We start from the raw sequence: 25,882 nt of genomic DNA on the forward strand, positions 1-25,882 counted from the left end.
TCTTGCGAAGGACTGTCGTGATTACCAAGGACTCGAGAGTATATGCGCTTGATCGTGGTTGAACAGGACTGGCACCATTTGCAGCGTGACAAAGAACTGATCGTGGTTGAAAGGACTGTGCAAAGAGGGCTCGCTGGCATTGGTATTTCAAAGCAGGACATTTGGGAGGAAGCGCTTGGCGCGAGTCGTGCGAATATTACGTACGCCAGTACACCAGCCTTCCCCCCGTCATTCTATTTGTCCGTTCGCGCTAAGTTACAATACGAGCTGCCTGCCGGGTTTTTCATCGGCTGGACCGCAGCCGGACTGGAGCCTGGACGCGCTGGTGACCTTCCACCCGACCATCTGCAATCCCCGTGTGAGTGTCTGTATGTTAGACGGGCCCGTTTGTCCAGGGAATAAGTTAAGACTGTAATTAAGACTGCCCTGTGTACTTCTCCTTCCTCTTTCTTTTTTGTACATTCCTTTCGTTTCCTCTTCTTCTTGTACATTTGTTAATAAATTGCTCTGTTCTTCCTAGTTTCCTGATTTCCTCTTATCCGATCGCATCAGTCTTTTCTCCATTGGGTAAACGTGGCACGATCGGAACCACTATAATCGGGTCTAGTCACCTGTTAACAGCTCGGATCGCGGATTGCTATCCGCTCGGCATATTCCATCCATATCCGTGATTCGAGCGGGAGTTATTCCCTCGTTTCCGGTCGGCGTTAGTACTTCGGTAGTAGCGAATCCCTAGGCCTAACAAACCCTACCTAACGCCGCGTCGGGAAGGACGTTATAACTTCCAGGACTCGCGTCGGCCAGATAAAGGACAAGGGGATTAACCCCCCCCCCCCCCCTTGATAAGGGGAGAGCCGACATCGGAGATCTGCAACAATTGGTGTCTGGGAGTGGGATTTGGACCCAAACCAAATTTTTTATCTTTTGGACAAATTTGGTTAAAATTACGAGCAGCTGAAATTTTATTAGAAAACCAAATTAAATCGTGCCATGGATAACCAAGGCGATGGAATGCCGGTGGGGGTAGATGAAGAGGGGTTAGAGTTAACCCAGGACCCCTGGGAAGAAGTGGGACAATTGGAGGAGATGGAGGATGCAATTGGAGAGGATGCAGCAGTAGGGGTTGCAGGCGGACAAAATGGCGGCGCCTCGCACATAGCCACGGCAGCCGAGCCCGAGATGCCAGAGCACATGCGAGTCTTTATGATCCAAATGATGGCAAAGTTGGACACCCAAAGTGATAAGTCCACTCGGGGAAAAAAAGGGTTAGAAAACAGAATGGGGGAGCAAGTGGGAAACCAAATTGAGGGATTGAGAAATGATATGGGAAACCAAATTGGGGGATTGAAAATTGAGATGGATGCGCAAAGTAACCAAATGAAAGATGGGTTAAATAAATTGGAAAATAGAATGGGGGAGCAATTGGGAAGTCAAATTGGGGGGTTAGAAAGCAAATTGGGGGGGTTAGAAAGCAAATTAGGGGGCCAATTTGAGGACGTGGGTAGCCAAATGAAGGAAATGAAGGACGGGTTAACGGGGTTGGAAAATAGGATGGCCACCCAGGAGAACCAAATGGAAGGAGTGAAGGACGGGTTAGCGGGGTTAGACGACAAGATGGGGGGCCAATTGAGGGAAATGGGGGATCAATCCGCCCGGGAAATCAAACAAATGGGGGATCAGATAGAGGAGGTAAAGAACGGGCTGGAAGGCAAAATGGACGCCCAAAAGAATGAGTTGGAACAAATGAGGGCGGCATCTAAGAGAGAAATGGGAGAGATGGGGGAGGATATAAGGCGCGGGATGAGCGAAGAGGTCGCGGGGGTACGCAACGAGGTAAAGCGGGGTGAGGAGCGTGTGGAGAAGGAGGTGAGAAAGAGTACGGCTAGGTTACAGGGGGGTATAGAGGAGTTGTCGCGGGAAGTAGAGAAGCAGACAGTGGGACAAAAGGAGTTAGGGGAGCAAGTAAGTAAGAACACGGACGTGATAGGGGGGCTGAAAGCAGCACAAAGGGAAATAAAGAAGGAATTAATTGCAACAAAGAAGGAATGTCAGATGGTACACAAGGGGCTGACAAAGAGGTTGGACGAGGTGGTAGAGACGTTGGGGGCGAGAGAACGAGAAGTTAGGAAGCATATAGAGACGACCAAGGTGGCCTTAGAAGAAGAAATTGTGGGGGCGTACCGGGACATAGAGGGGGTGAAACAAAAGTTGGAGGAGGTAGAAGAGGGGGTGAGTGAAATGAAAAAGAGACTAAGGGAGACTAAGAATGAAATAAAGGAGGAGGTGATGGAATTGGTACAAGGTCTGTGCTCATATCGTGATGACTGATGACGTACTTGCTAACCAAATAGAGTTTGCAGGTGTCGGGGGAGGAGCGAAGAGGAAGAAGCGCCGAGGTGAGTGGCGATATGATCGGAAATGTATATGGTGTGAGGGGAGGTTCAGCGAGCTTGGGGGTTGGTTTAGACCCGGGCGTTCGTGAGAGGCCAATGGTAAGGTGTGCGACTGGTCCGAAGTGTGTGGAGAGAGAGTGTGCGCAGGGATGTCCGACCATGGGGAGTGTGAGAGGTGTTGGTGAGCCGGGGTGTGCGAGAATGGAGTGGGTAGCGGGTTGCGACGAGGCGACCCAAGCATCGACACCGACAGGGGTAGTCTTTAGAGGGACGGGGGACGCACGCGAGCCCCCCGGAAATAGTGTACTGTGGGGGCCCGAACGGTTCGGCCCCGCATTAATTCTACAGGGAGCGACACATGGGGTCCGACCTTCAGGCGGCCATAAGGTTCCACTCGCGCCGTATGACGGCAAGAGTGGTCTGAGGGCGTACCTGGCGCAGTTCGAACATGTGTGTAGGGGAAACGGTTGGAATCCGGACGAAGGTGGAGTACACCTCGTAGGGGCACTGCGCGGCACGGCGGCGGAGGTTCTGACAGCCTTACCACCGGGTGCAGAAGTAGTTGGTACATCGCTTATTTTTCAAGATATGCCGCTCAAAAGGTTCAAACATACATGGCGGCGGCCATCTTGGATTTTGACGTGGCGACCAAATTTTCAATAGGGTTCTTCCATTTGCCTAGTTGCACCCACACACCAAATTAGAATTCGGTCCTTAGCTTACGCACGCACGCACGTCCGCACGGAGGGGAAAACCATAGTCCCCCTTTCGCTCCGCGGTGCGATGGGGCACAACAATGTGTGCACTTCATCCCTCGTCTCCTTCATACACAATGCGGATATCCTGATCACGTGAAACGGCTTGGTGTGTTCATATGTGTCGGCGTCACTTTCGTAACTATCATCATCGCCTTCAGTTGCTTGCTTGCTTCTGCTGGCGTGACGGCCTCTTCCACCCCTGGCGGGACGGCCTCTTCGTCTTCCACCTCTTCCGCCAGCTCCGAGCTGGACCAGTCCATTGTCGGGAACTTCGCCATGTTGAAAAAACACTTCAATCAAGTTGTTTATTAATGACGATACCAAGTTCTCACAGACCACACCGCCACCATGCCGAGCCGCCAGCAACCACGGAAGCCACGCCCTCAGACGTCACTACGCAGTACGTAATACCAATCAAAACAGTGACGTCACATGCAGATTATCGGGGGTGTTCGTGCGAGTTTGACGAGGTTGACGAGGTCAAATGAAAATAACATCTCATATTAAAACAGTTACAATGTATTAATTCAAGAAAGGATTTTAAAATTGACATTATTTTTATAATGTTTAAAAATAAAATAGAAATAGGTTCAACACACTTCCGGTGTCCCAAACCACCCGAAAGCAACTGTTCCCCAAAATAAATATATACCGTAACGATTAATTTGTTTCAAAATTAATAAATAACGATGAAGACTTAGAATCCACCAATCTGATCGTGGTTAAACTCCTCATTATTTAAGGAGGAAGGTGTATGACGTCACAAATGTATCACGTGGTAACGGTGGACTCATTTATATGAAGATTCTTGCGAGGTGTGGATGTGTCTTCGTGACCTCACGGATTTTTCAATTGAAATTTTCTTCAAAAGCGATTTTTATTTCCCAAGAAGCGGCTTTTCAAGAAGAAATCGCAACGAAGGTATCAAACACGGGTATTCGCAACATTTAGTGAATTTTATCTTTTCATGTCGAGTATTGTATGTTAATGGTCAATGTACGAAATCACCTCAGGAAAAGCACGTCCTCACCTCGTTCGTGTCGTTAATTATTTATTAATGGTTTAGAATGACGACGTAAAGAGTCATTGGGAGTTGTGTTGTATTTTCGGCACGAAACGTGCTTTAAGCGAATGGACCACAAACCACAAAACTGTTTCCAAACCCTGCAATCCATCGAAGAATCCGATTTTTTAATCCCTCATCAGAACCCCCGTAATCTCAATGGGGGAAAAGCGAACTCGGTGGTGTTTTGGTGAGAGCGTCCGCTGCGTGTGTGGAGACGTCGATGGATCAAACCCCGGCCGAGTCGCACCGCAGATTTTAATAAATGGAACGTGCTGCTTCCTCACTTGTCATTCAGCATTTAAAAAGGATGAGAACTACGGGTTTGACTCGTGAGAACTAACAGTAGTTTGACTCTGAAATTGGTACGGAATGTCGTCCCGAGCGCTCACAGGAGTAAGGTAATTGTTTGTCCGTCTGCCTGACGGGAGAATGAAATTGAAAATCATTCCAAACATGAAACTTCTTGTTTTAGTGACGTCATAAAAAACACAAACACCAGGCACAAATAACGAATTAAACGTGTTAAATAAGGTGGTGTAAAAATATCAATGGCGGTAAACTTCTGAAAAAAAAATCGTTTCTCGAGCCTTTAAAACTTTTATTTTAATTAAATTAAATATTTGAACACTGCAGAACACAAATCGCCTTTTTCACCTTCAGTTTCAAAAACGCTCCAGTTTAGCATGAGCAGGACTTGGACAAAATATTACCCCATCTCGACCAATCAAATTTGATGAGCTCATGTTCTCAACTTTGAGGAAATTGAGATTTGGACAAAATCCCGGCTTGAAGGAAATACAGATCGTGCTCGGAAAGGCAAAGATTTGAAAAGACGTTTCGTATGTTGTTTTTCTCAAGACTGCGGGGAAGAAGGTTTTCTTTGAACTCTCTCGTTTACTTATGATCACTTGCCAGAGGGAGGAAGGAGTGGTGCGAGAGTGCGGAGTACGTACAGGAGCATCATCAGGGAATGATGGGTCAGCTGACGGATGAACAAACATCGAGAGCACATTAATTTGTCCACCAAAATAATGGTGGACATCGACCAAAATCTCGACCAAAATAATGGGTTTTCTTTGTTATTCTTTTTTGCACCTTTGCCCGATATTGTTTTATTTTATGTGATGTTTACTGGAGGGGACATTATTCTGTCATTTGTTGAAATGGAGAATGGATATGATATCCGCTTTAGCACATTTGTCCTCAGTTGTGGATTAAGAGTTCTGTTCTTTTGCAGGGAACCAAAGATGGAGAAGTCTTTATCAACGAAGACAAAGAAAATCAGTTGTTTGAAGCGTCTGAAGTAAATAATTTTCTTTTCCTCCTCTTGACTTTTTAAACTTGTTTTTGGATATATCTACCGTGACAAATGTACAATAAACTGACTTTAAAATATTTTTCAACCTAGGCCAAAGTTTACCACACACGACAAGAAGAACAAGTGTTGTGGTGACATTGCACGTGACGTGTAAGTAAGAGGAAATATCGCTGTGGAATGTCCTTTTTTTACTTCTTTTTTTAATATGCAGGATCGAGGCTCGTGAAAGAGCGAAAATTCATCACATAAAAAAATCAAAACAGACACACAAAGTATATTATAGGGGAGCGATATAATAAGGGGAGCGAGAGGCAATATGGGGAAGAGAAGGGTAAGCACACAAACGCAACATTTGAGGGCAGGGACATCGGGAGATCTGTGGGAGGGAGAGGGCTTGGGGGAGGAGGCATTGGAAGGGGGTGGGGTGTGAGAAGTATAAAACACAAGGATACCACAAGGACTTCCAGGAAAAAAGTTGGTATTTCAAAAAAGTGGATCTGGGGTGAAATTAGCGGGGCTGGAAAAGATCAAGGTTTTGGATGGGGGAAGATAAGAGATGGTGGTGAATATCTGTCTTGAACACCTGGAGGGAGGAGTGGGATTGAAGAGAGTGAGGGAGTTTGTTCCAGAGGTGGGAGAAAAGAGGAGTGAAGGTGAGCAGAGAGTCTTGGTTTTGGCAGTTTAACCATAAGAGGGTTGCAGGCGGATCTTGTGCGACTTGCAGGAATATTTGGGGGCAGAGCCCAGAGGGAGCTGGGGGAACAAGGCCGGAGAGGAGTCAGAAGAAGACAGAAAGACCACCAACCTGCCTGCGGTGAGTAAGTGAGAGGCCCTCGGAGTTAGCTTCATCCCGGGAGATTCCAATGATTCTGAAAGCTTTGGTTTCAACAGCGTGAAGCCGAGCTAGGTGTGACGCAGGAGCACCGGCCCAGAGGGGAGAACAGTATTCCATTGAGCTGCGGATGAAAGCCTTGTATGTGGTGAGGAGCTCAGGTGTGCCAAGAAAGGACTTCGCACGACGGAGGATGCCCAGTCGGCGACTGGCTTTGGAGGCCAGATTTGAAATGTGGTTTTCCCAGGAAAGATCATGGCAGATAGTAAGACCCAAAAGCTTGAGTGACAGAACTTCTTGGAGAGGATTGTTCAGAAAGTGGATGGGAGGGTTGTCCAGTCGGTCTTTTCGGAGAGACATAGTAAGAGTGTGAGATTTGTCAGGATTGAAAGACATGTTCCACTTGTTTGACCAGTCTATGATTTTGTCCAGGTCTGCAGAGAGTGAGGAGGCTGCAGACTGCTGATCTGAGGGATGAGGACTGGAGCGGCAGAGAGTGGAGTCATCAGCGAAGAGATAGAGAGGATTTTCAAGAGAGGCAGACAGATCATTGATGAAGACCAGAAAAAGCACAGGGCCCAGAACACTGCCTTGGGGAACTCCAGCCTGAACACGAAGGGGAGATGAGAGAAACACATTCAGGGCCACACGTTGACTGCGATTAGAGAGAGGATGTCCGCAAGCCATGCGTGGAGATTTCCATGGATACCATAGGAGGAGAGTTTGGTGAGCAGAGCGGGGTGCCAGACCGTATCGAAGGCACGTGATTTGTCAAGGGAGACAGCTCTAATTTCCTGTTTGGCATTGAGGACCTCCATCCATTGTTGAGACAGCAGAAGCAGCATGTCCAGAGTAGCGTGACCTGGTCTGAAACCAAATTGATGATCAGAGATCAAGCCATTGGAGAAGAGGAAAGATTTGATATCCAAAGCAATGATGGATTCCATGACTTTGCTGATAATTGGGAGAAGGCTGATTGGTCGGTAGTTGCAAGGATCTGTTTTTGCACCTTTTTTGTGCAATGCGGTGATGTTGGCTGATTTTCAAGCTGATGGCAGAAGACCTTGAGCAAAATAGAGGGTGAGGAGAACAGAGAGGGGGAGTGAAAGAGTGGCAGAGCAGGATTTTAGGACTCATGGGCTGATGCCGTCTGATCCAGTTGAAGAATCACAGTCGAGGATTGACAGAAACCTCTCCACCTTGTCAGGAGAGATGGACGTAGAGTCCAGGAGCAGCTGGGTACGACTGGGTACGGTGGGTACAGAGAGGGATGGGTTTGGGACACAAGATTTTGAGGCAAACACAGAGTTGAGGCATTCAGCTTTTTCACATGTGGAGTCAGATGATTAGTCGTTTGAGGTAAGGGAGGGGATGGAAGGGGAACAAACACCAGAAACAGATTTGACCAGATGCCACCAGGATTTGGAAGAGGGAGACAGGTTTGATAGTTCAGTCTTGAGAGTGGAGAGATATTGTGTCCTGGCTCTCCTGAGGGTGGACACACACTTGTTTTGGGCTTTGGGAAAGGAAATTAGATTTTGAAATTGCCTTTTGATTTTGCAAATCCAAAATCCATTGGATTTGCCTTCCAGGAGGCGAAGGCAAGTTGTTTCAGGGCAACTGCCTCACCACAAGATTCCGTGTACCATGGACGGGAGGAAGGGTATGACAACTTTAGACGAGGTGGGATAAATCTGTGCATGAGAGAGAGCAATTTACTTTGGAAGAATTCCCAGGATGAGTTGATGTCAGAGGCAGTAGAGGTGGAAGACCAGTCCAGATGATTGATGGCTGCTTGAAGACCGTGCCAGTTGGCCGCAGTGAAATTCCAGACTCGTCGACGCTGAGGAGGCTCTCTGAGAATGGTCAGAGAGATGTCCACTTTAACAAGCACATGATCAGATGAACCGATTGGAGCAGAGGAAGAACAGCAGACATTTGCAGGGAAGTTAGTCATAACCAAGTCTAGAAAAGATGATGTACCGTTGACTGAGATCCGGGTCAGGTAATTGACAGATTATGTCAGTCCCAATGAGTCACAGCAGTCCTTTGCTGAGGTGCCATGGCTGATGAGAGAGGTCTCCACACCCCGCCAGCTGGCATGATGACAGTTGAAGTCGCCATATATGAGGAAGAGAGAGTTGGGATGAGTGGATAGAAGTTGGTCCATGTTGTCAGACAGCGAGATGTAAATGGAGTCATCACTGTTTGGTGGACGGTGCAGAACAAATATGAACAAAAGGTGGGAGCGGAGGGGAAGCCGTAGCCAGAGGTACTCCTGGGGGTGAGGTGGTGAGAGGGCAGTGCAGGGAGAGTGAAGAAGGGTGTTTTTGATAAAGTTGGCACTATGCATTCAGGCAGGTAGGGTTCTCCTGGATCCGCAAAACGCAGATTAGTCTGTTGGACTGCCAGATGGTGAAGCGCAATTCATCACTCCAGAGAACGCGTTTCCACTGTTCCAGAGTCCAATGGTGGCGAGCTTTACTCCACTCCAGCCGATGCTTGGCATTGCGTATGGTTATCTTAGACTTGTGTGCTGCTTGCTCGGCCATGGAAACCCATTTCATGAAGCTCCCGATGAACAGTTGTTGTGCTGACGTTGTTTCCAGAGGTAGTTTGGAACTCGGTAGTGGGTGTTGCAACTGAGGACAGACGGTTTTTACGTGCTACGTTCTTCAGCACTCAGCGGTCCCGTTCTGTGAGCTTGTGTGGCCGACCACTTCGCGGCAGAGCTGTTGTTGCTTCTGGACATTTCCAATTCACAATAACAGCACTTACAGTTAACCAGGGCAGCTCTGGCAGGGCAGAAATTTGACAAACTGACTGGTTGAAAAGGTGGCATCCCATGACGGTGCCATGTTGAAAGTCACTGAGCTCCTCAGTTCAGCCAATTCCACTGACAGTTAGTCGATGGAGATTGCATGGTTGTGTGCTTGATTATATATAGCTGTCGGCAATGGTTGTGGCTGAAACAGCTGAATCCACTAATTAGAAGGGGTGTTCGCATACTTTTGGTTATGTTGTGTAATAATGTCCATATAATTAATTAATGTAATATACACTTTTATCTCTGAATGTCCTTGGCCTTGTGGAAGAATTATGCATTAATTCTTCCTCCATTTATCGTGGCCTCATGTGAAGCATTTACCGTGCATTCAGAAAGTATTCAGACCCCTTCACTTTTTTCACATTTTGTTATGTTGCAGCCTTATGCTGAAATCGTTTAAATTCACTTTTTCCCTCATCAATCTCCACTCAATACCCCATAATGACAAAGAGAAAACAGGATTTTAGAAAGTTTTGCGAATTTATTAAAAAGAAAAAACTGAAATATCACATTGACATAAGTATTCATACCCTTTGCTATGATACTTGAAATTTAGCTCAGGTGCCTCCCATTTCTCTTGATCATCTTTGAGATGTTTCTACACCTTGATTGGAGTTCACCTGTGGTAAATTCAATTGATTTGACATGATTTGGAAAGACACACACCTGTCTATGTAAGGTATCACAGCTGACAATGTATATCAGAGCAAAAACCAAGTCATGAGGTCGAAGGAACTGCCTGCAGAGCTCAGAGACAGGATTGTGTGGAGGCACAGATCTGGGGAAGCCTACAAAAAAAGATTCTGCTGCATTGAAGGTTCCCAAGAGCACAGCGGCCTCCATAATTTTTAAATGGAAGAAGTTTGGAACAACCAGGACTCTTCCTCGAGCTGGCCGCCCGGCCAAACTGAGCAATCGGGGGAGAAGGGCCTTGGTAAGAGAGGTGATCTAGAACCCGATGGTCACTCTGGCTGAGCTCCAGAGATCCTGTGTGGAGATGGGAGAAACTTCCAGAAGGACAACCATCACTGCAACACTCCACCGATCTGGGCTTTATGGCAGAGTGGCCAGACGGAAGCCTCTCCTCAGTGAAAGACACATGAAAGCCCGCTCGGAGTTTGCAAAAAAGCACCTGAAGGACTCTCAGACTGTGAGAAACAAGATTCTGTGGTCTGATGAAACCAAGATTGAACTGTTTGGCCTCAATTCTAAGCGTCATGTCTGGAGGAAACCAGGCACCGCTCATCACCTGCCCAACAAAGGAGCAAAATAGAGATATCCTTAATGAAAACCTGAAACAGAGCGCCCAGGACCTCAGACTGGGCCGAAGGTTCACCTTCCAACAGGACAATGACCCTAAGCACACAGCCAAGACAACGCAGGAGTGGCTTAGGGACAACTCTGTGAAGGTCCTTGAGTGGCCCAGCCAGAGCACTGACTTGAACCCAATCGAACATCTCTGGAGAGACCTGAAAATGGCTGTCCACCAACAGTCCCCATCCAACCTGACAGAGCTTGAGAGGATCTGCAGAGAAGAATGGCAGAAAATCCCCAAATCCAGGTGTGCAAAGCTTGTCGCGTCATACCCAAGAAGACTCGAGGCTGTAATCGCTGCCAAAGGTGCTTCAACTAAGTACTAAGTTGAGGGTCTGAATCCTTATGTCAATGTGATATTTCAGTTTTTCTTTTTAATGAATTTGCAAAACTTTCTAAAAGCCTGTTTTCTCTTTGTCATTATGGGGTATTGAGTGTAGGTTGATGACGGAAAAAATGAATTTGAACCATTTCAGCATAAGGCTGCAACGTAACAAAATGTGAAAAAAGTGAAGGGGTCTGAATACTTTCTGAATGCACTGTATTTCCAAGAACAAGTGACAGCTCAACACATGATGACTCATCTATCAATGCATCAACATCGGATGCTACAACGACACATTCGTTTCCACCAAATTTCAGCAGGCATAATTTTTCAAGACTGTCAGATACAGTCTGTTCCTCATCAGTATTAACTGCTCCCCAGCCAGATATATTGTCAATTTGTTGAGGGATGCATCAACAAGAAAGTGACCACAGATTCATCTGGAAATCACCTCGCCATTGAGCATGATTTGCACTGTATTTTCAGCATGTTTTACCTGAAGCACTTCCTCCAAAATAGTGCTGCAGAATGGTGCAATATCCCAGACCCATTGTGCATTCTGGGTGAAAAGTATGAAAATTGGCACAGATGTAGCTTTTGATGTGCTGAACATTTCTGGATATGGGGCCAATTCAGTTTCTTTCCAAGATGGCCACCAAATTCAAAATGGCTGCCACTGAGTAAAAAATACTACTTTCTTACTTGTTTATAATATTAAAATGTGCCAATTTCATATTTTTCATGCTTTTTAACCGTGAAATTGCATAGTTAGTTTATATACTGATGTTTGCATATTTCAACAATGCAACAATATTCAAAATGGCGCAGAAATCCAAAATGGCCGCCATGTTAGTACCTAAAAGCCTAAAGCTTGAGTTGATACCTGTAAAAGCTGATGTATCCTTAATGAAATCAGGTTTTCTTCAAATTCTCATTCTTTTATTACTAACACATGGAGGTATGGGCTTTACTACGATTTGCTTTTCATGAGAAACTCATCTATCAATATGGTGGACACGCATTTGCCTTGTTATTACAGATCTAAGTCATCGCGTAGCAACAGGATTCAGCAATGATTTTTAGCAGTATATTGTTAGTTATATATAGAAACAGCAATCTACATCTAGGCACTCTTTGAGGCTTAATATTGCTTAATCACGTTAATGACGCTCACAGTCTCCGTGACACTTGCAGTATGTTGTACATGCCATCCCTGCATTAACACACTTGCACCGGCGCAGGCATCCTCTTTCCACCTTGCAGCCACACTTAAGAAGTTCTTTGCAAGATTTGGATGCTTCAGGCAGGGTTGTCCAGAGGTTCCCACAGCTGTGAGGCCCCTTTGAACCATCCCCACTCAGTGGGATCTGGTAACTCTGGATCTCGCAGTAATGCCTGCCCCCAGCAATGCCCTGCCTGGTATGCTGCCCGCTTTGCGTGTTGACACAGTGCAGCTGAAGTAGGTGGAATGAACTCGATGGATCTCCCCTTTTGAGTGAATAACTCTCTACAGGAATCGTCAACACTGTTACAGCAGCTTGTCCGGTCATACATGATGACAACAAACCGTTCAATTGTATGCATTTGTTCTTTCAATGTCCTTTCTGAAGGAGGTACTATACCAAGAGTTGCAAAGGCTTCTGTGACATCTGTGAAAACCTTCATTGTGTTCCATGCTGTTTTCTTTCCTCGGTTCAGAAAGAATGACATCTGATCACAACCGGTGAAGGTATAGAACATTAGCAGAGACAAAGATTTCTCTGGACCTAGGGTATGAGCAATGGTGTGTGCTGGTATAAGTTTGCAATTCATTCCTGTGCCAAACATTACCCATATTTCACTCAGGTTCGTTTGGTTGAACAATGCTATAGCCAAGACAAGAACGTCAGTGTCCACAGTACGCAACATGACTTTCTGGTATCCATTGCCAGCAGCATCTGCTGCATGGGGTAGTAGTCTTGTGTCTGCTTCTTCGTGTGTACATGGAGAAAGGCGACTGATGTCTTCTCTTGGTGAATTCAGCAATATCGATTTGCCAAACGTAGAGATGACCTTCTTTTCAGTTTGGATTGCCACCGATTGTTGCGCGAAGAATGCAAAGAGTTCTTTCTTGTTTTCACTGACTTTGAGGAAGCTTTCCCAGTTTCCTGGGATCTTGACATTTGGTTGCACACGTCTTCGTGTACCTTTTCCACGCTTCTTCCTCGTCATTGCTTTGAGACTATTTGGAATATATTGAGCCCAGACAATGTCAACTCTGCTGGCTTTCATAAGCTGGGACTGAATATAGGGAAGGAAAATGCACTTGGAGTGTTCATCGAAGGCTTTGGCAGGTCCTGGTTTCAACATGTTAATGATAGCGGCGCCAGCTAGGAGAATGACATCAACCTCAGGAACCTGTTCCGGTGGAGTAGGGTAAGTTTATTCAAAGCACTTGACTAGGTCAGCCTTTGTCCCTGAACGCAACTGTCCAAATTTGGACAACGATGGTGGATAACATTGATTTTCCTGCTGAAAGAACTCCTCAATGTCTCCATCACGGACTTGACATGACACATGCAACTGTGAGAAGACGGCACAAGTTTTCTTCAGCGATGTAATCTATTGCTGATCATTGGACTTCAATGTCGACCGAGGGCAGCTGAACAATGGCAGTTTCTTTCTATTCATGGGCCGCACAGAGACATAGATCTTTCGCCCAGGCGATCCTTAACAAAGCTGGTATACTGCTCCTTTCCAAGCTTTTGTATGTTGCGAACTGTCGACACTACTTCGCAAATTACTTGCAAGATTATCCTTGCAAGATATTCAAATATTAGCAAATTACTTGCAAGATTCAAAAATTACTTGCAAGCCATCTTGCGTATGAAGTGTATCAATGTCAATATCAGACCTGTTAGAATCGGCTGGGCATCACAGTGGCTCTTTTGCTGTCTCTTGACACAAAATGCATTTTGTCCAATCTATCGGCGCCGATGATTCAGATGTCGGAGTTTCTGGACGTTGTCTGGGGTCGAACCACCTGGAAGATTCAGCCATTGTTAGTATTTTGATTACTACACCACCACCACTGCTTTTACAACTATTAGCTACAGTCTAATACTACGAAGGGTGCCATGCACTGTGGTATGGAGATATTGATCTGAAAGAAGAAAATGAAGGATGAATGAATGGATGAATGCATGAGATAATACACATAATAACTTTAAGAACTTTAACTGTGATGCATGATACAATTACCATAATACAGTTTCATATGTTTGTCACAATTTCATCATGTGGCAGCCATTTTGAATTTGGAAGCCATCTTGGCTAAGAAATGAAGAACATGTGAACCGGAAGGTAAAAGTTGGTGACATTTTACATTTCTAGTCAATTTTCAAACCAATCATTATGTTGAAAAGCCAGATTTTCTTGAATCCTTTGAGAATTTCGAAGCTTTGTCGCACCAAATCGCTCCATGGAGGCCGCCATCTTGCGTATGCGGAAGTATGCATAAAAAATTGAGAAAAAGTTCAATAGGAGTTTGTTTCACCCGTCTTTTTTTGATTCACAATCTTATGCACCTCTAATTTGTAATTAAAATACTTTGAGACCAACCTCGTTCCCCGGGTCCTGGTTATCTTCAACGAAAATCGTCACCAAACACTGGAACCAATGAGATTCGAGCATTTGAAAAAATATTTTAAAAATGCTTATTACCGCGTTTTTGAGGCTGAAAACGGCGTCAAATATTCTAAAATTGATGAAGAATTATTTTTTAGTAATCTCGCGGCTGTTGGGGATGGTTTTTCACGGCCGGAAATATCCGAAGTTGAGACGGAATTCACCGAATTAATCAAGAAGGAAATTTTATAAATTTTAATCTCATCCAGAATGCAAATGGTGTCATTTTGAACTCGGTATTGTACCTACTACACAGACCTACTACCAACTACCTAACCTACTGATGCCATAGTGATGGGTAAAATAGTGGCAAGAGGCTTTGGCTTCGTCGGCTCATTGCGGCTTTGCAGTAGGGTACTAGTAGGATATATATTCATTTATATGGTTGTATCGGTAATTTTCATCCATGGAGGAGGCCATTTTGAAAATTGTGGCCATCTTGAAAAAAAAAAATCAGTTGGCCCCATATCCAATATTGTTCAGTATGTAAAACTCTATAACTGTGCAAAGTTTCATGCTTTTCACCAAAAGTGCACAATTCTTCCACCATTCTGCAGCACTAAAACAGATGCTGCCAATAAAGTGGCCAATGCAACCCAAGAACCCCATTTGGCTGCACAGCCAACCAAAACAAAGCACAATCAACTTTAGATCACGGATTTCTGGTTCGTTAACCACAATTGCCTTCCACCACCAAGGCTGATCAAATGTGATGATAGGTGTGAAACCATATTTGCCAGCCAGGTTACGCACAGCTCTTTAATGTAGGTACGTCAGATCGATCACTGGCAAGAAATATATTGTCCATTTGCCTGGATCATCTCTTTTGCTTTGATATACTTTATTTCATATATATGGTATCAATATTCAAGTGAGGTAGGGGAAAAATGATTGTGCTTATTAATAAACATCAATAAACATCATGTTGAAGGAACTGCGCTCCAACGCGAGTCGAAAGAATTGACGCGACCAAAGACGGAATTCGTCCGAGTTGCTTTATTGAAACAAAACAGCTCAGGTATTCTCACAAGCCCGTTTATCGGGCAGCAATATATATACACATTTATGTCGGGAAGTTTGCCCGGCAAAAGCTATACCGGGCATGCCCGGGTGTCAAGGGCGAGCCTTGGAAAGGCGAGTCTGGACCTGCCCGGGCGTGTTTGGCTGCGGCCTGGCAAGTCGAGGCTGGGCATGCCCGGGCGCTCTGGACGAGCCCTGGAAAGGCGATAGCGGGCATGCCCGGACGCTCTGGGCGAGCCCTGGAAAGGCGATAGCGGGCATGCCCGGACGCTCTGGGCGAGCCCTGAAAAGGCGATAGCGGGCATGCCCGGACGCTCTGGGCGAGCCCTGGAAAGGCGAGAGCGGGCATGCCCGGGAAAGACGCGTCTGGCCGTGTTCTGGCCGGTGCAAGGCGATTGTGTGCATCCAGCGGTAACCGCTACACACGCCCCTCCAGAATCGACCTGCACCGGCAGGGTCAATTTAAGGGGGGTCCGGATGACCCGGCCGAAGCGACCCCTGGAGGGTCGTGGGGAGGGTTCCGACGTGGTGGTGGGTGGTCGAGCGGGGGGAACTGTGGACGGGGGGCGGCCTCGCCGCGGAGGAAGGGACAACCGTGGTGGTCGTTCGACGTCCATGTGCGCCGGTTTGAGGCGGTCCACAGAAATCCGGTCCGGCCGGCCGCCGAAGTCGACGATGAAAGACTTGTCGCCCTGTCGCAGGACCCGGAAGGGCCCGTCGTACGGCGGCCGGAGTGGCCCCCGGTGCGCGTCATGACGCACAAAGATGTACTCCGCTGTGCGAAGCGCCGGGGGGACGTAGGACTGGGGGCCACCGTGGCGGGACGTCGGCACGGGGGCAAATCGTCGGGCGGCCTCCTGGAGGTCCGAGCGCTGGCGAGCGGCGGACCAGGGACTGGTAGCGTCGGGCACGAATTCGCCCGGGACGCGGAGCGGCTGGCCGTAGACGAGCTCGGCGGCGGACGCCTGGAGGTCTTCCTTGGGGGCCGTGCGAAGGCCCAAAAGGACCCACGGCAGCCGGTCGGCCCAACCGTCGTCCTGAAGGCCGGCCGTGAGTGCGGCCTTCATGGAGCAGTGAAACCGCTCGCACAACCCGTTGGCTTGGGGGTGGTAGGCCGTGGTGCGGTGCAGCGTGACCCCCAACGAACGGGCGACCGCGCCCCAAAGCTCAGACGTGAACTGTGGGCCGCGGTCGGACGAGATGTCCGCTGGTGCGCCGAAGCGCGCGACCCAGGTGGCGATGAACGCCTGCGCCACGTCGGCGGTGGTGGTGGAGGCGAGGGGCACGGCCTCCGGCCACCTGGTGGTCCTGTCCACCATGGTGAGCAGGTGGGTGAACCCCCGCAAGGGGGGCAGGGGACCCACCAGGTCCACGTGGACGTGGTCGAAACGCCGTTCAGGCACGGCGAAAGGTGCCAGCGGGGCCTGGGTGTGGCGGTGGACCTTGACCCGCTGGCAGGCCGTGCAGGCATTGGCCCAGTCGCGGATGTTTCGTCGAAGGCCGTGCCAGATGAAACGCGCCGACACCAGCTTCTGAGAAGCTTTCCGGCCCGGGTGAGAAAGGCCGTGGATGGAGGCGAAGATGCGGCGCTGCCAGGAAACGGGCACGATGGGGCGAGGCTGGCCCTGGGAGACGTCGCAGAGCAGGACGGTGCCCGCGAAGGGAATGTCGGCCAGGCGGAGGCCCGTGTCCGCCGCACGGAGTGCCTGCACCGAGGCGTCGGTGGTCTGGTCGGCCGCCATGAGCGCGAAGTCCACGCCGAGGTGGACCGCGTTCGCGCTGGCCCGAGAAAGACAGTCGGCCACGGCGTTGTCTTTGCCGGCGACGTGCCGGATGTCCGTGGTGAACTCCGACACGGCGGAGAGGTGGCGCTGCTGGCGGGTCGACCACGGCTCCGTGACCTTAGCCATTGCGTAGACCAACGGCTTGTGGTCGACGAAAGCCGTGAACGGGCGGCCCTCCAGGAGGTGTCGGAAATGGCGAACGGCCAGGAATAGCCTGAGCAGCTCGCGGTCGAACGTGCTGTAGTTTAACTCGTTCGGCCGGAGTTGCCGGCTGAAAAAAGCGAGTGGCTGCCAAACCCCGTCCACCCATTGCTCATGGACGGCGCCCACCGCGTAGTTGGAGGCGTCCGTAGTGAGGGCGATGGGCGCGTTGAGCACCGGGTGAGCCAGCAGCGTTGCGTCGGCGAGGGCCCGTTTGGCGCTGGCGAAGGCCGCGTCCATGGCCGCGGACCAAACAATGTCATGCTTGGCCGGCTTGCCCCGGAGGGCCTCGTAAAGGGGCCGCATGAGCTGAGCAGCGCGGGGCACGAATCGGTGATAAAAATTCACCATGCCGAGGAACTCTTGGAGGGCCTTGATGGAACGGGGACGCGGGAACATGGTGATGGCCTCGACCTTGGTCGGCAGCGGCACGGCCCCGGTCTTGGTGATGCGGTGGCCCAAAAAGTCAACGGTCGTCGCGCCGAAGTGGCATTTGACCGGGTTGACAATTAAGCCGTGCTCGCTGAGGCGACCGAACAGTCTTCGGAGGTGGAGGAGGTGCTCGGCGCGGGACGTGCTGGCGACGAGGATATCGTCCAGATAGACGAAAAGAAACGGCAGGTCGCGCAGCACGCCGTCCATCAAGCGCTGGAACGCCTGGGCCGCGTTCTTGAGGCCAAACGGCATCCGCAAAAATTCGAACAGGCCGAACGGCGTGATGACAGCCGTCTTCGGGACGTCGGCCGCCCGGACAGGTACCTGGTGGTAGCCATGTATCAGGTCAATTTTCGAAAAGATGACCCGTCCCGCCAAACGGGCGGAAAAGTCCTGAATATGCGGGATCGGGTACCTGTCGGGGGTGGTAGCGTCGTTGAGACGGCGGTAGTCGCCACACGGGTGCCATCCACCCCCCGGCTTTGGCACGATGTGCAGTGGCGAGGCCCACGCGCTATCGGAGCGCCGCACGATGCCGAGGTGCTCCAACGCGTCGAACTCGGCCTTCGCCACGGCGAGCTTGGCCGGGTCGAGGCGGCGGGCCCTGGCGTAGACCGGCGGGCCCGTAGTGGGTATGTGGTGCTCGATCCCGTGCCGCACCGCGACGGCCGAAAACGTCGGCCGCGTGAGGGCCGGGAATTCCGCGAGCAGGCGAGCGAACTCGTTCGCTGCCGGGAGGGCGCACGCCACTTCGGTCGGCGCGGAGCTGCTCATCGTGCACGCCAGGGAGCTGAAGGTCTCGGCGTTGACAAGGCGACGACGTTTGACGTCGACCAGCAGCCCGTGCGCGCAGAGGAAGTCGGCGCCCAGCAAAGCAGGCGGTCACAAAAGTCCATTGAAAACGCTGGCTGCCGAAGCAGAAGGTGACGACGCGTGGGCCAAAAGTGCGTATGGCCGAGCCATTAGCAGCGACCAAAGAGGGGCCGCAAACGGCGTCCCGCCTGTCCTGCTCGGAGGCGGGTATGACGCTCAGTTGGGCGCCGGTGTCACACAGGAAACGTCGCCCAGACGCTTTGTCCCGAATAAACAGCAAGTTGCCCGAGTGGCCGGCGCTCATGGCTGGGAATGAACGCCGGCCCGGCCGTTTCCCGACCTGCCGAAAGTGCATGGGGGCCGGCACGTCCGAGCCTTGTGTCCGAACCTGGCGTGGTAATAACACCACGCCCGGTCAGGTGGAGGCCCCGGCCGTCGTGTCGGAAGCGGGCGGTGCGGCGTGGCGGCCGCCAGTTGCACCGGCAGTTCGGCCTCCAACCGCGCAGGGCGCTCGGGTGTCGTGGGCGTCGCCTTGGACGGCGGCGGGCTCCAGGTAACCGCGCCGATGTGCTGGCCCGCCGAGGAGATCTTATCGGCTTCCCTGGCGAGGGCGCGGGAAGCCGTGATCAACGTGCCAGCCAGGGTGAGGCGTACCGGGTGAGGCAGCTGGTGAAGGAACAGCTCACGGAACAGAAAATCCGGAGAGTGCTCACCGAGCAACGAGAGCATATAGTCCATGCGCTCGGACGGGCGCGTGTCGCCGAGCTCGGGCAGAGCGAGCAGGCGCCGTGCGCGTGCTGCCGGTGAGAGGGCGAAAGCGTCGAGGAGGAGTGTCTTCAGCACGTCGTATTTGTCAGCAGCCGGCGGGTGCTCGAGGAGGCTCAAGGCGCGGGCCGCGGTGGCGGAACCGAGCGCCGCCACAACATGGTGGAAGCGGGTGTCGTCTGCGGTGATGCCTCGCAGGGCGAACTGCGAGTCCGCCTGAGCGAACCAAACAGCCGCGTGAGCCTCCCAGAAGGACGGCAGTTTAAGCGTCACTGCCCTATCCATGTCGGTAGGTCACCAATGAAGGAACTGCGCTCCAACGCGAGTCGAAAGAATTGACACGACCAAAGACGGAATTCGTCCGAGTTGCTTTATTGAAACAAAACAGCTCAGGTATTCTCACAAGCCCATTTATCGGGCAGCAATATATATACACATTTATGTCGGGAAGTTTGCCCGGCAAAAGCTATACCGGGCATGCCCGGGTGTCAAGGGCGAGCCTTGGAAAGGCGAGTCTGGACCTGCCCGGGCGTGTTTGGCTGCGGCCTGGCAAGTCGAGGCTGGGCGTGCCCGGGCGCTCTGGCCGAGCCCTGGAAACGCGATAGCGGGCATGCCCGGACGCTCTGGGCGAGCCCTGAAAAGGCGATAGCGGGCATGCCCGGACGCTCTGGGCGAGCCCTGGAAAGGCGAGAGCGGGCATGCCCGGGAAAGACGAGACCGGTCGTGCCCGGGAGGTTCGGGCGTGCCCGGGAACAGTGAGTCCGGGCATGCCCGGGAGAGGCGCGTCTGGCCGTGTTCTGGCGATTGTGTGCATCCAGCGGTAACCGCTACAATGTCGTCACACATCAAATTATCCTAACTCGTGAGGTACCCGTGCTAAGCACGGCTGGGAGGCCAGAAGCAAACAGACAACACAGAAACGGCGAATGCTAAAGCATGAAACAAATAAATTCCACATTCCTGTAGCACCTTCAGTCGCACGTCAGACATGGACAGCAAGTTCGTGAAGGACTTCCATGAAAAACGTACCCATTCGCAAACATACGGGAACGTTTGTTCCACACCCAGTCAATGGCGAATCTGCATTTGGCGATCCGCGAATTTCACGTTTAGAAAGTAGAACACGTCATGGCATTCCGTCATTCACTTGAACTCGATATCTCTTTTTTCATTCCAAACAGCACAACTCCAATCACAAATTAAATCACATTAATATAAAAAAATTAACTTTTAAAAACATTCGTGACATAAACAAATATTTAAATCCTGATGTGAAGTTCCGTACGGTTGGGTTTACACAATTACGAATTCAAAATCGTAATTGTATTCACTCAATTCCAATCATCAATTGATACTTTAACAAAACGATTGACACGATTAACGTTTAACGATTTAATATCACGATTGAATGACGGTTGTATTGGGATATTATCAATCCCACGCATTGCTGTCATCTGTCCACTTCCGCATTCGCGGCAGGTTCATAATTCTCATCAAAATCTAAACAGTATTTGTAGAATTTCAATAAAAGCCACGTCACTGTTCATATCGGTAAATATTGTTGCGGTTTTAGAACCCCTCACTTGTAAATACTTGTAAATAATAACTCTTGTAAATATCCCATTAAAGCGCGGCGTTACGCGCGCTGCTTGCGAGCAAGGAGGAAGCGGACAAGCGGTAACTTATAAGCGTCTTTATTTCAGGAGCTCACTGTAACACTAGCCCGCTCTGGGCTGCGCGCCCCGTGTATATCCTCAGGCCTACCCCTCGGGCGTGGCCCTCGCCCACTTGGTGCGCGGAATGATGTCACCACGCCAGTGGGCTTTTGTGTCCGCCACACGTGCCCCCCCAGAATTCCCGCGCACCTGGAGGGCCAGTTTGCGGGGCAGACGAATGACCCGGCCGAAGCGCCCCCTGGCGATCGGCGGCGTCCGGGGTGCAGGGATACCAGGTGGGATGCCCCTGGCTGCCCCTGGGATGGGTGCAGGGCCGGGTGTCGGCGTGGCGGCGGGGCTGGGCGGTGCCGGGGGTCCGCCCGCAGGGGGGCGGCCCCGACGTGGGGGTCGGGCCACTGGCGGTGGATGGTCCACGTCGAGGTGGGCCGGCTTGAGGCGGTCTACCGAAACGCGGTCGGGAGTACCGCCAATGTCCAGGGTGAAGTGCTTCGACCCGGTCTCCAGCACGCGGAAATGCCCGTCATACGGGGGCTGCAGTGGTGTCCGGTGGGCATCATGGCGGACGAAGACGTACTCCGCCGTGCGAAGCTCCGGGGCGACGTGCGTCGGTGGGTGCCTGTGGCATGCCGTTGGCACCGGGGCGAACCTCTGGGCGGTCTCTTGCAGAGCGGAGTGCTGCTGTGCCGCGGACCATGGTGCCGTGGAGTCGGGGAGGAACTCGCCCGGCACCCGCAGCGGTTGCCCGAAGACCAACTCCGCCACGGATGCGCGCAGGTCCTCCTTGGGCGCCGTCCGGAGGCCCAGCAGGACCCAGGGGAGCCTGTCGACCCAGCCACCGTCACGGAGGGTGGCCCGGAGCGCGGCCTTCAATGAGCGGTGAAATCGCTCACACAGGCCGTTAGCCTGTGGGTGGTAGGCCGTGGTTCGGTTCAGCCGGACCCCGAGCCCCTGCGCGACCGCCCCCCAGAGCTCCGAGGTAAACTGGGGGCCGCAGTCGGACGAGATGTCTGAGGGGGCGCCGATCCGGGCGACCCAGGTGGCGATGAAAGCCTGCGCGACATCGGCCGCCGTTGTCGACGCCAAGGGCATGGCCTCCGGCCACCGGGTGGTGCGGTCCACCATGGTGAGGACGTGGGTGAAACCCCGCGAGGGGGGCAGAGGTCCCACCAGGTCCACGTGGACGTGGTCAAACCGGCATTCCGGCACCGTGACCGGGGCCAACGGGGCCTGGGTGTGCCGGTGCACCTTGCCGCGCTGGCACGCGAGGCACGTCCTGGCCCAGCCGCGGACGGCCTTCCGGAGGCCATGCCAGACGAACTTGTCGGCGATCAGCCTTTGGGAGGCCCTCGCGCCCGGGTGGGACAGGCCGTGGATGGCGTCAAACACCTGGCGCTGCCAGCCCGCGGGCACGATGGGGCGAGGACGCCCGAGGGAGACGTCGCACAAGAGGGCCGCGCCCGCGCCGTCGAACGGCACCTCAGTGACGCGGAGGCCCATGACGGCGGTCCGCAAGGCCTGGACGTCGGGGTCAGCGGCCTGGTCCGCTGCCATCCGGGCATAGTCAATGCCGAGGTGGACTGCGTGGGCGACGGCCCGGGAAAGGCAATCCGCCACCGGGTTGTCCTTCCCCGCGACGTGCTGGATGTCCGTCGTGTACCGAGAGGTGACGCTGCTGCCTGGCCGACCACGGCTCGGTGACCTTGCCCATCGCGAAGATCAGCGGCTTGTGGTCGACGAAGGCCGTGAACGCACGGCCCTCGAGCAGATGGCGGAAGTGCCTGACCGCCAAGTGAAGCCCGAGCAACTCGCGGTTGAAGGTACTGTAACGGCGTTCGGGTGGGCAAAGCTGCCGGCTAAAGAACGCCAGCGGTTGCCAAGCTCCACGCACCCATTGCTCGTGCACCGCGCCCACCGCGTAATCCGAGGCATCGGTGGTGAGGGCGATCGGTGCATCGGGCGCCGGGTGCGTGAGCATGGTGGCGTTAGCCAAGGCGAGCTTCACGCCCGTGAACGCCGTGTCCATCTGCTCGGTCCAGGTAACGTCGCCTTTGCCCGGCTTACCTCGGAGAGCTTCGTGCAGGGGGCACAGGAGCTGGGCGATACGGGGCAGGAACCGATGGTAAAAGTTCAACATGCCCAGGAACTCCTGCAGCCCTCTGATCGTGCGGGGGCGCGGAAACCCCTTCACCGCCTCCACCTTGGCCGGCAGGGGGACGGCTCCGTGCCTGGTGACACGGTGCCCCAGAAAATCGATTATGACGGCGCTGAACCGGCACTTTGCGGGGTTCACAATCAGGCCATGCTGGCCCAGGCGTTCGAAGAGCGTGCAGAGGTGGCGTAGGTGCTCTTCGCGGGACGCACTGGCGACGAGGATATCGTCCAGGTAGACGTAGACAAAATCCAAGTCGCGCAGGACGCTGTCCATCAGTCGCTGGAACGCCTGAGCCGCATTCTTCAGACCGAAGGGCATGCGCAGGAACTCGAAGAGTCCGAATGGCGTGATGACCGCCGTCTTCGGGACGTCCTCCGGCCTGACGGGGACCTGATGGTAGCCGCATATGAGGTCCACCTTCGAGAAGAAGGACATGCCCGCGAAACAGGCGGAAAAGTCCTGAATGTGGGGGACGGGGTAGCGGTCGGGAGTCGTGGCGTCATTGAGACGGCGATAGTCCCCGCACGGTCGCCATCCCCCGCCGGGCTTCGGCACGATGTGTAGCGGCGACGCCCAAGCGCTCTCTGAGCGCCGAACGATGCCGAGTCGCTCCAGGGTAGCGAACGCCGCTTTTGCCACCGCCAGCTTCGTCGGCTCGAGGCGGCGTGCCCGGGCGTAGACCGGTGGCCCGACGGTGGGGATGTGATGGGCCACCCCGTGCTTGACGGCCCCCGCCGAGAAGGTGGGCCGCGTGAGGGCCGGGAAGCCGGCGAGGAGGCGGGTGAATGCGTCCGTTGCCGGAAGCGTACAGACCAACGTGGCCGGAACCGAACCGTTCGGCAAGCCGCTTGGCAAGCCGCTCGTTGAGCTGCTCGACGAGCTGGGCAACGCACAAGCGAGCGAGCAGAACGTCTCGGCCTGGACAAGACGTCTGCGCTTGACGTCGACCAGGAGCCCATTAGCGCACAGGAAGTCCGCGCCAAGCAGTGCCATGGGCACGTCGGCGGTGACGAACGTCCATCGGAAAACCTGCCCTCCGAACTGCAGAGAGAGGCAGCGTTTTCCGTACGTACGGATGGGCGTCCCGTTTGCGGCAAGCAGCGCGGGGCCCCCACCCGCGGCATGCTTGTCTGACGTGCCGGCGGGAACGACACTCACCTGCACTCCCGTGTCGCACAGGTAACGGCACCCGGAGAAGGTGTCCGTTATGAACAGCAGGCTGCTCGAACGGCCGGCGCTCATCGCCACTATTGAGCGCCGGCCCGGGCGTTTCCCGACCTGTTGAAGGAGCATGGCGGATGACACTGCCGAGCTTCGTGGCCGAACTTGGCGTGGAACCAGCACCAGGGGGTGGAGCTGGAGGAGCGTGGCTGGCTCCGCCAGGCCGGTGGAGTTGGCGGGTTTCCCCGCGGTGGCGGTTTTCGCCGTGGCGGCGGTCACGAGGTGCGTATCAGCATGCTGCGTATGCTGTATAAGCTGATGCTGTGGATCAGCAGCATCAGCAGCATCAGCAGCAACAGCCACGACGGCCGTGACGGCCACGCCGACTCTCGCCCGCGTGTCCGAAGCGGCGAAGTACTTGTCCGCCTCGGCTGCCAATGCTCGGGGTTCCGTTAGCCCGGTCCCGGCCAACGCGAGGCGAACCTGCGCTGGAAGTTGGCGACGGAAAAGCGCACGGAATAGAGAACCGGGGGCTTCGTCGCCCAACAGTGACAGCATATGGTCCATTCGGACCGACGGGCGCGTGTCACCGAGCTCGGGGAGATCCAGGAGGCGGTCGGCCCGTGCGTCGTCCGTGAGGCCGAACGTGGCTAGGAGTAGCCGCTTGAGTGCCTCGTACTTGTGGCCCTCCGGTGGGTGGCGAAGGACGGACACAACTCGAGCGGCCGTGCCGGGCCCGAGGGAGGCGACGACGTGGCAATAGCGCGTGTCATCGCCGGTGAGGCGCCGAAGCTGAAATTGGGCTTCGGCCTGGACGAACCAGACTTCGGCCTGAGCCTCCCAAAATTCGGGAAGTTTGATGAAGTTGGCCATGGCAATGGCGTCGCATGTGGAAGGATCGCTCCGGCAGATCCAACGTCAAGGGGGTCACCAGTAAAGCGCGGCGTTACGCGCGCTGCTTGCGAGCAAGGAGGAAGCGGACAAGTGGTAACTTATAAGCGTCTTTATTTCAGGAGCTCACTGTAACACTAGCCCGCTCTGGGCTGCGCGCCCCGTGTATATCCTCAGGCCACGCCTACCCCTCGGGCGTGGTCCTCGCCCACTTGGTGCGCGGAATGATGTCACCACGCCAGTGGGCTTTTGTGTCCGCCACACCATCATTTAATAAGGTCGCACCCATAGCTAGTCCATAGGCAACACGTAGGACACCATAGGACTTTCAGTTATTTCCTTAATATGTGTTTCAGATAAGGCTGTGTTCCCAATAGTTCTATCTGCCTTGCATTAATTAAATAAGATAGGCCCCATTCCGTTCATTTTGCCAGCCTCTCTCTCTAAATAGTATTACGCGCCTCTGCCAGCCGCAGCCGCCTCAG

At 52.7% G+C, this 25,882-nt stretch overlaps 1 long non-coding RNA gene across 1 annotated transcript in view; it reads right to left on the reverse strand.

Annotated features, from left to right (window-relative positions):
- LOC144892600 (uncharacterized) overlaps positions 1–25,370 on the reverse strand; it is a 130,703-nt gene extending 105,333 nt beyond the window's left edge. The window contains exon 1 of the long non-coding RNA XR_013623800.1: positions 25,097–25,370. This is a non-coding gene — a long non-coding RNA (uncharacterized LOC144892600). The remainder of the gene's footprint in view (positions 1–25,096) is intronic.
- Between the last annotated feature and the right edge of the window lie 512 nt (positions 25,371–25,882).

The sequence above is a fragment of the Myxine glutinosa genome, chromosome 6 (assembly GCF_964187855.1).
Source record: "Myxine glutinosa chromosome 6, kmMyxGlut1.1, whole genome shotgun sequence".
Classification (NCBI taxonomy): domain Eukaryota; kingdom Metazoa; phylum Chordata; class Myxini; order Myxiniformes; family Myxinidae; genus Myxine; species Myxine glutinosa.